General features: G+C 42.4%; 1 protein-coding gene across 1 annotated transcript in view; it reads right to left on the bottom strand.

Annotated features, from left to right (window-relative positions):
• CAP2 (cyclase associated actin cytoskeleton regulatory protein 2) overlaps positions 1 to 13253 on the bottom strand; it is a 138578-nt gene that overhangs the window by 124381 nt on the left and 944 nt on the right. The gene's annotated exons all lie outside the window — the stretch shown is intronic.

Here is a 13253-nt window from a genome sequence, read left to right as displayed (position 1 = left end):
GACATTTTTCCAAAGAAAATATGCAAATAGCCGGCAGTATATGTGAACATGCTCGACATCAGTACATAATCAGGGAAATGCAAATCAAACCCACAAGGAGATACCACTTTGCATCCACCAGGATGGCTGTGACCAAGAAGACAGACGGTAAGAAGTGCCAGTGAGGATATGGGGAAATCGGAACCTTCCTACACTTCCGGTGGGAAGTAAGTAAAATGGTGCAGCTGCTATGGAAACAGTTTGGAAGTTTCTTCAAGAGTCAAGTATACGTTTGCCATATGACCCAGCCATTCCACTCGTAGTTATCTACTCAAGAGCAGTGAAAACATATGTCCACACGCACAAAGACTTGCACACAAATGTTCATGGCATCATCATTCATAATAGCCAAAACATGAAAGGAAACTGCCCATCTGTCCATCATCGGATGGAATGGATAAGCAAAATGCATCCACACAACAGAATATTATTCAGCAGGAAAGAAGTACTGATACATTCTACAACATGGATGAACCTCGAAAACATTATGCTAAGTGACGGGGCGCTTGGGTGGCTCAGATGGTTAAGTGTCTTGATCGGCTCAGGTCATGATCTCAGGGTCCTGGGATCGAGCCCTGAGCCCCGTATCAGGCTCCTTGCTCAGCAGGAAGCCTGCTTCTCCCTCTCCCGCTCCCCGAGCCTGTGCGCGCTCTCTCTCTGTCTCTCTGTCAAATAAATAAAATCTTTAAAAAGAACATTATGTTAAGTCAAAGAGCCAGACACGGAAGACCAGGTTGTACATTCCACTTATATGATTATCCAGAAAAAGCAAATGTCTAGAGACTGCATGTAGATTAGTGGTTGCCTAGGGCTAGGGATAGGAATGGGAAGTGAGTACAAACAGGCACAAAATTTCTATTTGAAGTGAGGGAAATGATTTAACACAGGTTCACGGTGGCAGGTGCACAATGCTGGAAATACACTAATAATCATTGAATTGTGCACTTAAAATGGGTGCATTTTATGGTATGCAAAATTGTACCTCGATAAAGCTTTCAAAAACAAAGAAGTACAACTGATCCTTGAACCATGCAGCAGTTAGGGGCATCAACACCTCCATGCAATCAAAAATCCTCATATAACTTTCGACTCCCCCCAAAATTTCACTACTCATAGTTGACTGGAAGCCTTACCTACTGTTGACTGGAAGACTTACCAATAACATTCACAGTCGATTAACTCGTATTTTGTATCTTGCATTATATACTGTATTCTTATAATAAAGTAAGCTAGAGAAAAGAAAATGTTAAGAAAATCATGAAGAGAAACTAAATTTACAGCAGTGTACCGTATTTACTGAAAAAAAATCCGCACCAAGGGGCCCTGCGAGGTTCAAACCTGTGTTGTTCAAGGGTCAGGGGCACTGCTCCTCTTTACGAAGATATAGTTGAAAACCAGTTAAATCTGAATGACTTTGCTGTTCTCATCTCTCAGGGAAGACCTAGGTGGTAATGAACCTTAACCAGAGACTGCTCTGAGAGGCCACAGTTAGGGTCCAAGACAGGCGGCAGAGGCGAGCCGTGGTTCCAACTGCATCAGAATCGCTGGGGAAGAAGGGGCCTGGGTGGCTCAGTCGTTAAGCATCTGCCTTCGGCTCAGGTCATGATCCCAGTGTCCTGGGATCGAGCCCTGCATCGGGCTCCCTGCTCTGCAGGAAGCCTGCTTCTCCCTCTCCCACTCCCCCTGCTTGTGTTCCCTCTCTATCGCTGTGTCTCTCTCTGTCAAATAAATAAATAAAACCTTAAAAAAAAAAAAGGAATCGCTGGGGAGAAGTAGAGGGGGGTGGCTTCACAATACAGATTCCTAGGCAATCCTAGGATTAGCAATCCTAATCAGCTGTTCTGCATATTCCCAGCGATCTGCATTTCTCAGAAGCACACTTCAGAGTAAGAGGACCCACACTTTGAGAAATCCTATAATAGAAGTGCACAGGAATGCTCCTGGAGCATGTGGGCATGGGGGTGGGGGTCGAGAAGGGTGGGTACTCAAGTGAGCCCTGGGAAGTAAGGAGGCTCTTAAAGTTGAGTTAGGCGCTAAGCGGAATCTCAAAGGATGAAGAAGCATTATTGCCTTCTCAAAGCATTGTTCGGAAGAAGAGAGGTAAGTAAGGGTAAACGCATCCCTGAGCCGACACCCGGCACGTGCCAAGGCACAGAGGCATTACGGCTAGAAATTATCTTCTGAGCATTCACTGTGTGCCGGAAGCTAAGAGCCCACGGGAAAACCCGGGATTGACAAATAGCTGGCAGGAGTGGCGGATACGGCTGAGGGGAGACGTGGGAATTGGCTACAAGGTGCCAGAGGATTGGAGAAGGTCTGACAATGTCTGGGAATGCCGGAGATCTGACACAGGGCCACGCGGATCGGCAGAGCTGGGAGGGGAAGAGAGAAGGCAGGACGTCTTGGATGCCTCCCCTTAGGGTCGGGGGTGGGGTGCAGGTGCTAAGCCAGAGAAGGCTTGCAGGTGGCCGGCAAAGGGGCGGAGCTCAGTTTTAGACACTGAGTTCCAAGTGCCTATGGGATGACAGCTGGTGACTGCAAGTAGGGAATGGAAAAGCCCAGAGGGTGGGCTATAATTCCTGGGGTGGAATTATAAGTATTACCTACCTAATAATGACAACTGACATGAGATTTTTTGGAGAGCTCAGAGGAGATGATGAGGTGAGCTTTGTGAACTAGAAAATGATACCTGAGTGTCACTGTTATTATAATTTATCTCTGAATGTTCCCCAGCACTCCTCACAGGGACGTGCATCCAATGTGCGCTCGTGATTGCACGGGTCACCACGTCTTCGATCCCCCAAACACAGTGACCGGGGACAGACATCTCACACACCACCCTCCGAAGGTTAGACCGTAGCACATCTAAACTGCAGAGACACTTAGTGAATGAAAGCAGAAAAGGGGAGAGCATTTATGTGGTCAGTTATTTCTCACCACTTGACTAAAAATATCTCACTTCCCTAAACCCTGCTGTTGCGGTGTTAAGAATACCGTGTCTCTCAGGAATAACGAAGACAAGAAGGTTTGCTGAAATTCCTTCCGATCTCAAAACTTACTGGCCTTCATTGGAAGATTTATATGTGGTTGAAGAGCAGATTCAGCAACTCTCTTAAAAGAAAACCCCCAAGGATCAGTTCTCAAGAACTGGGCCAATTTTGTGCATGGACATTTGTAACAAATGCGAGTGTGATCATTTGACTGAGAAGAGCCAGGTGATGGATCTGGCCGCAACTCCCTTCTGCTTCTTCATGTGTCACCAGCCGCCGGGGTCTACTTTCATACTTGACTTTGATTTATTACTTGTAACAAAATTGATGTTTTCAAATAGAGCTGTGGACCATCAAAAGATTGCAGGTTCTTCTTCTTCTTTTTTTCCCCCCACTCTTTGGACTGGGAAGCCCAAAGTAAAGGGGATACAGAGAAAGAGGGCGACGCAGAACCAAGAGGATGGTGGGGTGTGGGGGCCACAGGGAAAGGGGCCACGGGAAGGCATCAAAAGGAGGAGGGGGCTACCAGTGCGGGTCAAGAGGGAAGTCTCTAGACTGTGTTCAAAACTCAAAAAGCAACTCCCCGACTCGGAAAGAGAAATAATAGTGGGTGAATTGAGGAAAGCGATCAAAACTTGAAAAGGAGACTTAATTGAGAATGTGTTCCTGGGTTTTTTTTTCTCTTTTCTCTCCAGGGTTGACCCAAAGTTGGAAATACCCAGGGGGTTCAGGCAACCAAATCTCTGAGACAACCCTCTTCTTTTTGGCCAGAAGACCTGGAAAGGAAACCCTGTCATGGAAAAATGTATAGAAAGTCCAGGGGTTTGTGGGGGACGGGGGTGGGGGTTCATTTTCCTCTCCCAAGAGTGGCTGCGGGCACAGAGCTGCTCCACAGATCAGCCCTCAGCAGCATAAGCAACTGAAAGCTTCTCCCATGTTACTGCCAGGGGAGCAGGGGAAAGAGGTCCCTGTGGTCCAGAGGGTGGGGAGAATCCCTATGAAAGTTTTCGTCCTCCTTTCTTCTCACTGCTCAACCCTGAGGATGGCCCTGGTCTTGGGGAACTATTCCATGGCAGTGTGAGCAGCTCAAACTACAAGAGAAACCCAATCTTTCTGGCCAGAAGCCCAGGGTGTGTGTGTGTGGGGGGAACTCTTATGGGCAGGACCGTGTGACAGGAATCCCAGAGAAGACAGAGCTTCAGAAGGGGATCCCTTGATTCTGTGCATGAGCCAGCACAAGCCTCAGTCTTGCCCCGGACCTGCGCATGTGCGGGACGGATCCAGAGGCTTTGAGATCTGAGCTGCAGTAGAAGTCACAGCTCAAGTCCCAGACTTAGCCCTAAATAGCGCTTCCACGGGACCCAAAGCAGCATAACAAAGGTTTGTAAAACTGCACTGATGTTGGAACCATTGCTCACAGAACGCAAGACAGAAGAACTTCCTGGTAAACAAAACAAAACAAACAAACAAACAAAAAATATATATTTATGCATTTCAAAAGGACCCAGAGTCTCACAACGCAAAACCTAAAATGCCCAGAATCCAACTCAAAAATATTTGACATGCAAGGGACTGGGAAAATGTGATCTATTCTCAAGAGAAAAGACAATCCACGAAGGGCAAGCCCCCAATGACAGAGGTGTTGTAATTATCAGACAGATTTCTAGGAGTTGTTTTAACTATGCTCCAAGAGATAAAGGCAAACACTGTTAAAATGAATGGAACAACAGAAGTTTGCAGCAGAGGCACAGAACCTATAAAAAAGTAACAAGTGAGTATTTTAGAGCTGAAAAATACAATGCAAAAGACGCACTGGATGACCCAACAGCAGGATGGTGATTGCCATGGGAAGTACTTGGTGGTATGGATATTATCCAATCTGAAGAACAGAGAGAAAAGGAATTGAATGAAAAAATGAACAGAGCTTCAGAGGCATGTGGGACAATATTAAATAATTTATATATTATATACATATATATATTTAATACACTGTATTAAATTATTATATATAATTATTTAAGACAGTGTCCTTGGGATCCCAGGAGAGGACAAAGAGATTGAGGTGGGAAATACACCCGAAGAAATAATGGGCAAACATTTCCCAAACTTGATGAAAGCTACGTGTCGACAGATCCAAACAGTGTTATCTGTCTGGGGTTATTATACACAGACATGCACACACACACACACACACAATTTACAGTGAGTGCCTCCAAAGGGGAGATCGAGAAAGATGAGTAAAGTGAAGATATAACTGCTTAAAAAGAAATAAAACCTGATGGGCTATCTAGCATTCCCTTTTGAGAGGTGTCACAAGCATCAGGATCTTTCCTTCTGAAATGTCGCCCCTAAATCTAGCAGAACCAGGAGTCACTAGAACTCTGTCAATTAACAAACTGGTTCCTTTACCAATGCTAATAGTGCAGAAAGGGTTTGCCATATTTCTGACCCTTGATTTTTGGTCTGAAAACAGAGGAAGGATAGGCTATAAAAGGGATTTCCAAATTTTCACTTGTAAATATCCAGAAAGCGTTTTGTAAAACCCTCCTGCCCACTTTTAGATTGACATTTAAAAAATTTCACCAAAATGTGAATGGCTGCAAATAATGTAACTTTTAGCATTCTGTTAATATTGATGTGGAAAAATAAAATTATTTCTCATTCTCATCCACTGAAATTCATATTCATTTCAAAAAATAAAGGAACAGGCTGCTTTTTGACAGTCACAAATTTTGCATAATTACAGTTTCTCCTTGAACTTATGTTTCCATTCTTCTTGCCCTATAGAAATGTATCCTAATTTTATTTATTTTATGCCTTAATGTCTTTTATTCATTATTCTATCATACTTTTCTGCATCAAAACTATGTTTATAAACTTAAATGTAAATTCAATGGCAAAAAAAATGTTCTTCTGATTGTTACCATTGTAACTCTGAATGCCACTTATCAAAACAACACACATATTACAAATGTTAACAAATAATTACTAAATGTACATAAAAAGTCATTTTTATTGGAAAACCCTCTCTTTTGAGCACTTTCATTTTTCAATTTTTTTTCATGCATATGTGGATGAGTAAATTTATTACTAGAATGAGTCAAGGTTGAACATCAATTTCTGTTTTTATCAAAGTAAATGCTGGGAAACTATGCTCATATAAATGAGAAGATGGGAGTGGGTGACATTTTGTCACAGAAACGTCACTCCGATCTTTGAACTCCTGAGTATACTAAACATCACATGGTGAAACAATATCAAAAATTATTTGAATCATCAGTGTAAAGAGAAACCGGGAAGACTGATTAGTGAGAGCCCTATCTACTCATCCATCTGGCTTATCTCAGCCATTCACTGTCTTTGATGAGGGCCATTTACAACTCTGCAGACATAGCAGTTAACTTGTAAAAAGCTGATCGGAAAGCAGGTCATTATTGTCTATAAGCACGTAAATAAGTTTTATCCTGTGGAAGTTCAATTGACTTTCCTCTCCCACTGTGGAGGAAGCCAGTTTAACAGCAATTAAGCAAATTCATTTCAACCTTCCTATCAATGGTCTCCTTTGAACTGACTGTAGACCTTTCCGGCTCTCTCATTTTTTAGTATGTTTAAAAACGTTCATTTTGGGGTGTCTGGGTGACTCAGTCAGTTAAGTGTCTGCCTTCGGCTCAGGTCATGATCTCAGGGTCCTGGGATTGAGCCCCTTGCACATGGACTCCCCACTCAGCGTGGAGTCTGCTTCTCCCTCTCCCTCTCTCCCTCCTTGTGCTCTGTCTCTCTCTCAAATAAATAAATTAAATCTTTAAAAAAATGTTCATTTTTCATTTGCATGAGAGTCCTGATTTCATCCTTTTCTAGATTTATCCTTTAATATCAGTTTACAATTTGATTAGATCAATCTTCAGGATTTTTTGTGTGTATGTCTGTTTGTTTGTTTGTTTTTTAACAGCGATTTAGAAAACACATGATTTGCGATGTCCGGGCATTGGTATCATTCACTTTCTCACCCCTAAAGCTGATATTCTGAAATGTCCCCCTTGTCTGCCTTCCCCACTCCCTAGATGTTGATATCCTTGGACAGTGCAATTTAGTAAAAAACAAGTTAGAAATAGGCCTTTTTAGTAAAATGAATTAGGAAGATGGATTACAGATTCAGGTTTTTCTTAGGTAAAATGAGAGAAAGGTGCTTATGGAAAAGAAGGTAAGAGAGAGAGCCTGCCTCTCTGTGGCTCGCCTGCTCTCAAGAATACTCATCTCTGAAGAAAGGCCATGGGAAGAGGATTGAAAGTCTTTGAATACAGGTAATGGACACAGTTTGAAGGTTGTTGGCCTAAAGTAAGAAGCACGAAAATGAGTCCCACCCCTAATTCTAGCCTACCTAGACTCATCAGCATTAGCGAACCTCTTTTTCAAAGGTTTCAGTGACTTTCATTAGATAATCGTCCACCTTCCACTCAGAGGAGACACTGAGGGAAGGACAAAGGCCATTCTGAAGCAGGACAGAAGAAGGGGGGTCGGAGGGCTGTCCACAGAGGGAACTCTGAACAGCAGAGAGCACCACGAGAGCACAGAGAAACAGAGAAGCATAAATGGAAATTAAGGAGGAATCAGAATTGCAAGTTTAAGAACTTTGGCTAAACACTTGTGAACCTGCATTGGACCCCTGAAAATCTCCAGCCACAGCTTCCAGCATCCTAGAGGATGATACCAGGAGAAACAGTCTGCATGTGGTCTACCGAACGCCAAACAACCAATTGGATGGACTCTTCTTCCATCAACCTACTCTCACAAGGCCAGATATCGGGGTGACCTGTCACTGGACAGATGTGAGCACAAGTCCCAGACAGTGTTCAGTAGATGAAAAGACCACCCTCATATCTCACCAGCCCCTTACCTACATGCTCTGAGCTTCTAAACTGAGAATACATAGAACGGACAGCCTTCACAACACATCAGGCTATAATCAGACTAAAATATGCTTTCACCATTATGAAGCCTATTGCATTTGGTTCTGGAAAATCCAATTGGCTAGTTTTCTTAGTGTGATCCATCTTGACTATTTCTTGTTGCCTTAGAGTAAAGTAATCAATTTATGTCATAAAAATCCAGTGATTCTGGGGCCACTGGGTGGCTCAGTTGGTTAAGCGTCTGACTCTTGGTTTCAGCTCAGGTCATGATCTCAGGGTCTTGAGGTCGAGCCCCACGTCGGGCTCCACATTGAGCATGGAGTCTACCAAAGTTTCTCTCTCCCTCTCACTCTGCCCCTCCTTGTGCTCGCTCGTGCTTACTCTCTCTCTCTCTAAAATAAATTTAAAGATCTTTTTAAAAAAATCCAGTGATTCTTCTCTGAATAAAACTAAATAGAAACAGGTTGGAACTAATGGTGACTACAACCTTAGTAGATCCTTTGAGACCTACGTGCATAGCTTGCAGCACTTCCTGTTCCTTATATCTTCGTTCACTGATAGTCCTCTTTGCATCCCCAGTGACCTTCACTGTGCTGGACATACAACAGTCATCCGACATAGGGGAATGAAGAAATAATCAACAGATCCCACAGTTTCTCTGGATTTCCACACGGATTGATAACAAAGTAATAAGGGTTATTTTCTCATTATAATGTGTACAAATATAGACACAAGACAACCAACATTGCCTATGTCCTACTGCACTTGTCTCGGCTGTCTCTAGCATCTAGCTTCTCCAGGGACCACCCCCTCTTCAGTACTGCCATGGAGACCACCTGGCTTCAATTTCCAGACTCCCAGAACTCTCCTGCTCTTTTTAAAAAATATTTTATTTATTTATTTGAGAGAGAGTGAGAGAGAGAGCACGAGGAGGGGAGAGGGGCGGAGGGAGAGGGAGAAGCAGACTCCCCACTGAACAGCGGCTCGATTCCAGGACCCTAAGATGATGACCTGAGCCGAAGGCAGACACACTCAACCAACTGAGCCACCCAGGCGCCCCTCCCTCTGGTTTTAGAACACTTGCTATGTCCATTCCCATATAGGGCTGTATCCTGAAAAGGAAACCGTCTTCTTTACATAACTGCTCAGTAAAAGAAGATGTTCTCCATAAGTGAGAAATGGGTCTACTTAAGAAAAACAAAACAATATGCAATTTCCCTGACATAAAACTCATGTAAAAGACAAATATTGCGTGATTTCACAGACATGAGGCACTGAGAACAGGCAAATCCCTAGAGACAGAAAGTAGAATGCTGGTTGCCAGGGCCCGGGAAGGGAGGAATGGGGGGTTATCATTTGATGGGGACAGAGTTTCCGTCTGAGGTGATTAAAAAGTTCTGGAGATGCAGAGTGGTGACGGTCACACAACTTTGTGAATGTACTGAATTGTACACTTAAAAATGATTAAAATGGTAAATTTTATGTTGTATATTTTACCCTAATTAAAACAGAAAAAAACCTTAGAAAATCCCTTACAATGGCCTGCTCTGACCTTACAGAGCTTCCTATCTTCCTAAGTACAATTAGAAATACCCAGGATGAAATCCAAAGGCTCACAGCCTGAATCAGGGCAGGCTTAGAAAATGCCCAAGGCTAAAACACCAGGTTTCCAATTGGCTCGTTGTTACCAGAATAACCAAACTAAGTCATGTTATAAATACTGGCCTGTCAGCAGGGATTCACATACAAGGAAAATGTTAGTAAGGTTTAGAAACCACTTATGGACCTTGCTGAAAGTCATGTCCCTTTGACTTAATAAAATGGTTCTCTGCCCCAATGAAGATGCTCATGGGGTACCTGGTCCTGCTGTGAAATTCAGCTGTACAGCTTTAGACTCATGTTTTTCCACACTTCTTGGGACATCACATAATAGATATTGCAATGAGAATCTAATGGAACGAGAAGACAGGATCTCAGTTCTATTCACTTGGTTTGGTGGAATGAAGAAGCTGGAGATACACCATTAATGTATATGTCAGAGGAATAATCAGCTTTTTCTTTCCAAATATATGATGCAGTCATTAAAATATATGATACAGTCACATTCACGCAGAAGAACACTTGCACATCTGTGCCAAGACACACAGAAAAAACTCTTCATAGCAACGCCCTTTGTAACAGCAAAACATGGGAACCAACCCAAATGCCCACCAACAAGAGAATGGATAAACGCATTGTGCAATATTCACCAACAAGTGCTAGACAGCTATCTGCAACGATAGGGGCAATTCTTAAAAACGTAATGTTCAGTTTTTTTAAAGTGAGATTATATACACCCCTTTCATAAGTCAAAAACCAAGAAAACCTAAACAGCCCCTTGTTTAGGAATACATACATATGTCATAAAACAGTTTTACAATACAACCAGGGATTGCTTGACACAAAATTCAGGGTTGGAGGGATATGGGGAATGGCACAGGAGAAGAACACAAAGAATCAACTACAGGTAACAACACAGTGGGGCTTTCCCCCCCTAGTTTCTGTGTATTCTCTTTAACAGCTTTATTGAGATATAACACGTAGGAGACAATTCACGCATTTGAAGTGTACAATTCAATGATATGTGCAATCATCACCACAGTCAATCTTAGAACATTTTCATCAGCTCAAAGAAAAACCCTATAGCCTATAACAATCACCTCCCTACCCTCAAACCCCAGCCCTAAGTAACCACTAATCTACTTCCTGTCTCCATAGATTGTCCTGTTCTGGACGTTTTCATAGGAACAGAATTAAACAATTTGTGGTCTATTGTGACTCACTTCTTTCGCTTAGAATAATGTCTTCAAGGTTCACACATGTTTTAGCATGGATCACTACTTCATTTCTTTCTATGGCCAACTACTATCCCATCCTATGGATAGACCACATTTTATATATCCATTCATCAGTTGATGGGACATTTGGGTTACTTCCACATTTTAGCTATTATGAATGGTGCTGGTATAAATATTTGTGCATAGATTTTTGTGCAGACATATACTTTCATTTCTCTTGGATATATATACTGCAAGTTACATTGCTCTATCATATGGTAACTTAGTGTTTAACTTTCGAGGAACTGCCAAACTTGTTTTCCAAGGCAGCTGCACCATTTGACATTCCACCATCAATGAGTAAAAGAGTTCCAGTTCCTCCACATCCTTACCAGCTGATTTTTTTATTCTAGCCATCTTATAGGTGTGCAATGGTATTGCAGTGTGGTTTGGTTTGCACTTCTCTGATGAATAATAATGTTGAGCATCTTTTCATTACTTATTGGCTATCTGTATATCTTCTTTGGAGAAATGTTCATTCAGATCTTTTGACAATTTTTGTATTGGGTTATTTATCTTTTATTATTGAGTTGTAAGAGCTCTTTATATATTTTGGATACAAGCCCCCTTTCGGATATATAATTCTAAAGTATTTTCTTCCATTCTGTAGGTTATCTTTTCACAATTGTCTGGTTCTTAAACCTTAGTTTTTAATGCAGTGATGGTGGCCATTGGAACATAATGGCTATAGCTTACATATACTGGCATATTATTTTTATGTATAAAATGTTACATAATTAATAAAAAACAAAACTTCATACATGAAGATGTCCGTTAGGAAATATTCAAGACAAAATAAAACACTATAATACCCAAATAAGTTAATGCTACTCTTGAAGATATGTAACAACTCTTGGGTAGGACTCAGGCACTCGGATAATCTGGCCCATTAATCCCTTCCAAGGCTCTCCTCCAAACTATCACATGGCAGGCTGAAGTAGCAAAGTCCTAAAACAGGACACACACGCCCCACTTCCCTCCTGTCTTTATGTCTCCCCCTCCTCTCTCAAGCTAAGAATTATTTTTACATTTTTAAGTGCCTGAAAAAACAAGAATAATATTTCTTTACTGGCGAAAATTATATGAACTTCAAATCTGTGGATATAGTGTAAGGTTTGGCAAATTTTTTGAGCCAAGGGCAGCTAGAGAGTGCTGGCCATGTGATCTCTTTAGGAGCTACTCAAGTCTACTGTTCTCTCATCCAAGCACTAACCAGGCCCTACCCTGCTTAGCTTCCGAGATCAGACGAGATTGGGCGCGTTTAGGGTGGTATGGCCGTAGGCTGCTCAAGTCTACTGTTGCAGCTTAAAAGCAGCCACAGACAATACATAAAGGAATGGTGTGGCTGAAATTTATAGACACTGAAATTTGAAGTTCATACAATTTTCGCCACTTCAACAATGAGCACCAAAAACCTATTTCCTACCAGTCATGGCCACTTCGATGGTCACCTTCCTGATTTCTCAATTTCTTTTTCTCTTGAATAAATATGACACCTTGATTCTAATTTTATTAAGGATTTTTAGATATGGGAATTAACGGAATAGTCTTTCTTTGCAAAATACACTTTATCTTCAAGAAGTCATGATGCAGCGACACTCAAGCTATTGAGTTAATTACTTTAAAAAACTTTTACTCCCTGCTCATTACATGCTGTAATTCAAATACTATTCGGGGCTGAAAGAAGTTCCAAAAATCCTACCCCTGCCCTCAAGAGGCTTATAGTCTTTAAGAACAATTTCCCCAAAGATCATCCCACTGTCATAATCTTACATTAAGTGAGCTCAGATATTTTACCAAGAATTCTAAGGCACGTTCCTTAAATTAAAAGAAACCTATATACGCAGCAAAGAAATAGTACCTGCAAACAATTCTGGGAAACTATGGTGCCTGCGTCCCGTAGGCTTCTGCATTCCCAAGACTTACAGAACCAAAGGTTCTTGATGTTTTGCTAAATGTTCCATCTCCGCTTTGGCCGTTTGGACCCGATCCTAGTTCCATATCCTAAACGCAGTCACCCACATTTACTCATTTTACAGAATGCATCAGTTCAAAGGCTGCTGAAACTTGCAGCCTGTTTGTGATGCCACACACCACTCGGATGAGAATAAAGGAAAGGCCATCTGCATATGCAACTGTTAGCCCTGAGAGTGATGATAACTCAGCTACTCGCACGGACAGCCCTCTACCCAAAGCAGTCAGGGGCCCAGCTGTGTGAGAGGCCCTGTTCCGGGCTGTCCCTCAATGCCTCAGTTGCTTTTGCATTTTTTCAAAGTGACTCATTGCCTCTAGTCAGGCTCCGCAGTGAAGCCAGGTCCGTGTCTTTCCAGCACTTTCCAATCGAGGTGCCGTGGTCGGATCCAGCCCAGTCACAGTCCTCCCCCTCTCCCCCCCCCCGCCACCCCACGCACCCCCGTGAGGCTCGGAGCCCAGCGGGCGAG

This window comes from Mirounga leonina, unplaced genomic scaffold (genome assembly GCF_011800145.1).
Source record: "Mirounga leonina isolate KUSES-001 unplaced genomic scaffold, KU_Mleo_1.0 Mir_366, whole genome shotgun sequence".
Taxonomy (NCBI): Eukaryota; Metazoa; Chordata; class Mammalia; order Carnivora; family Phocidae; genus Mirounga; species Mirounga leonina.
Note: the sequence above shows the minus strand (reverse complement) of the source record. Positions and strands in the feature narration are given on the sequence as shown.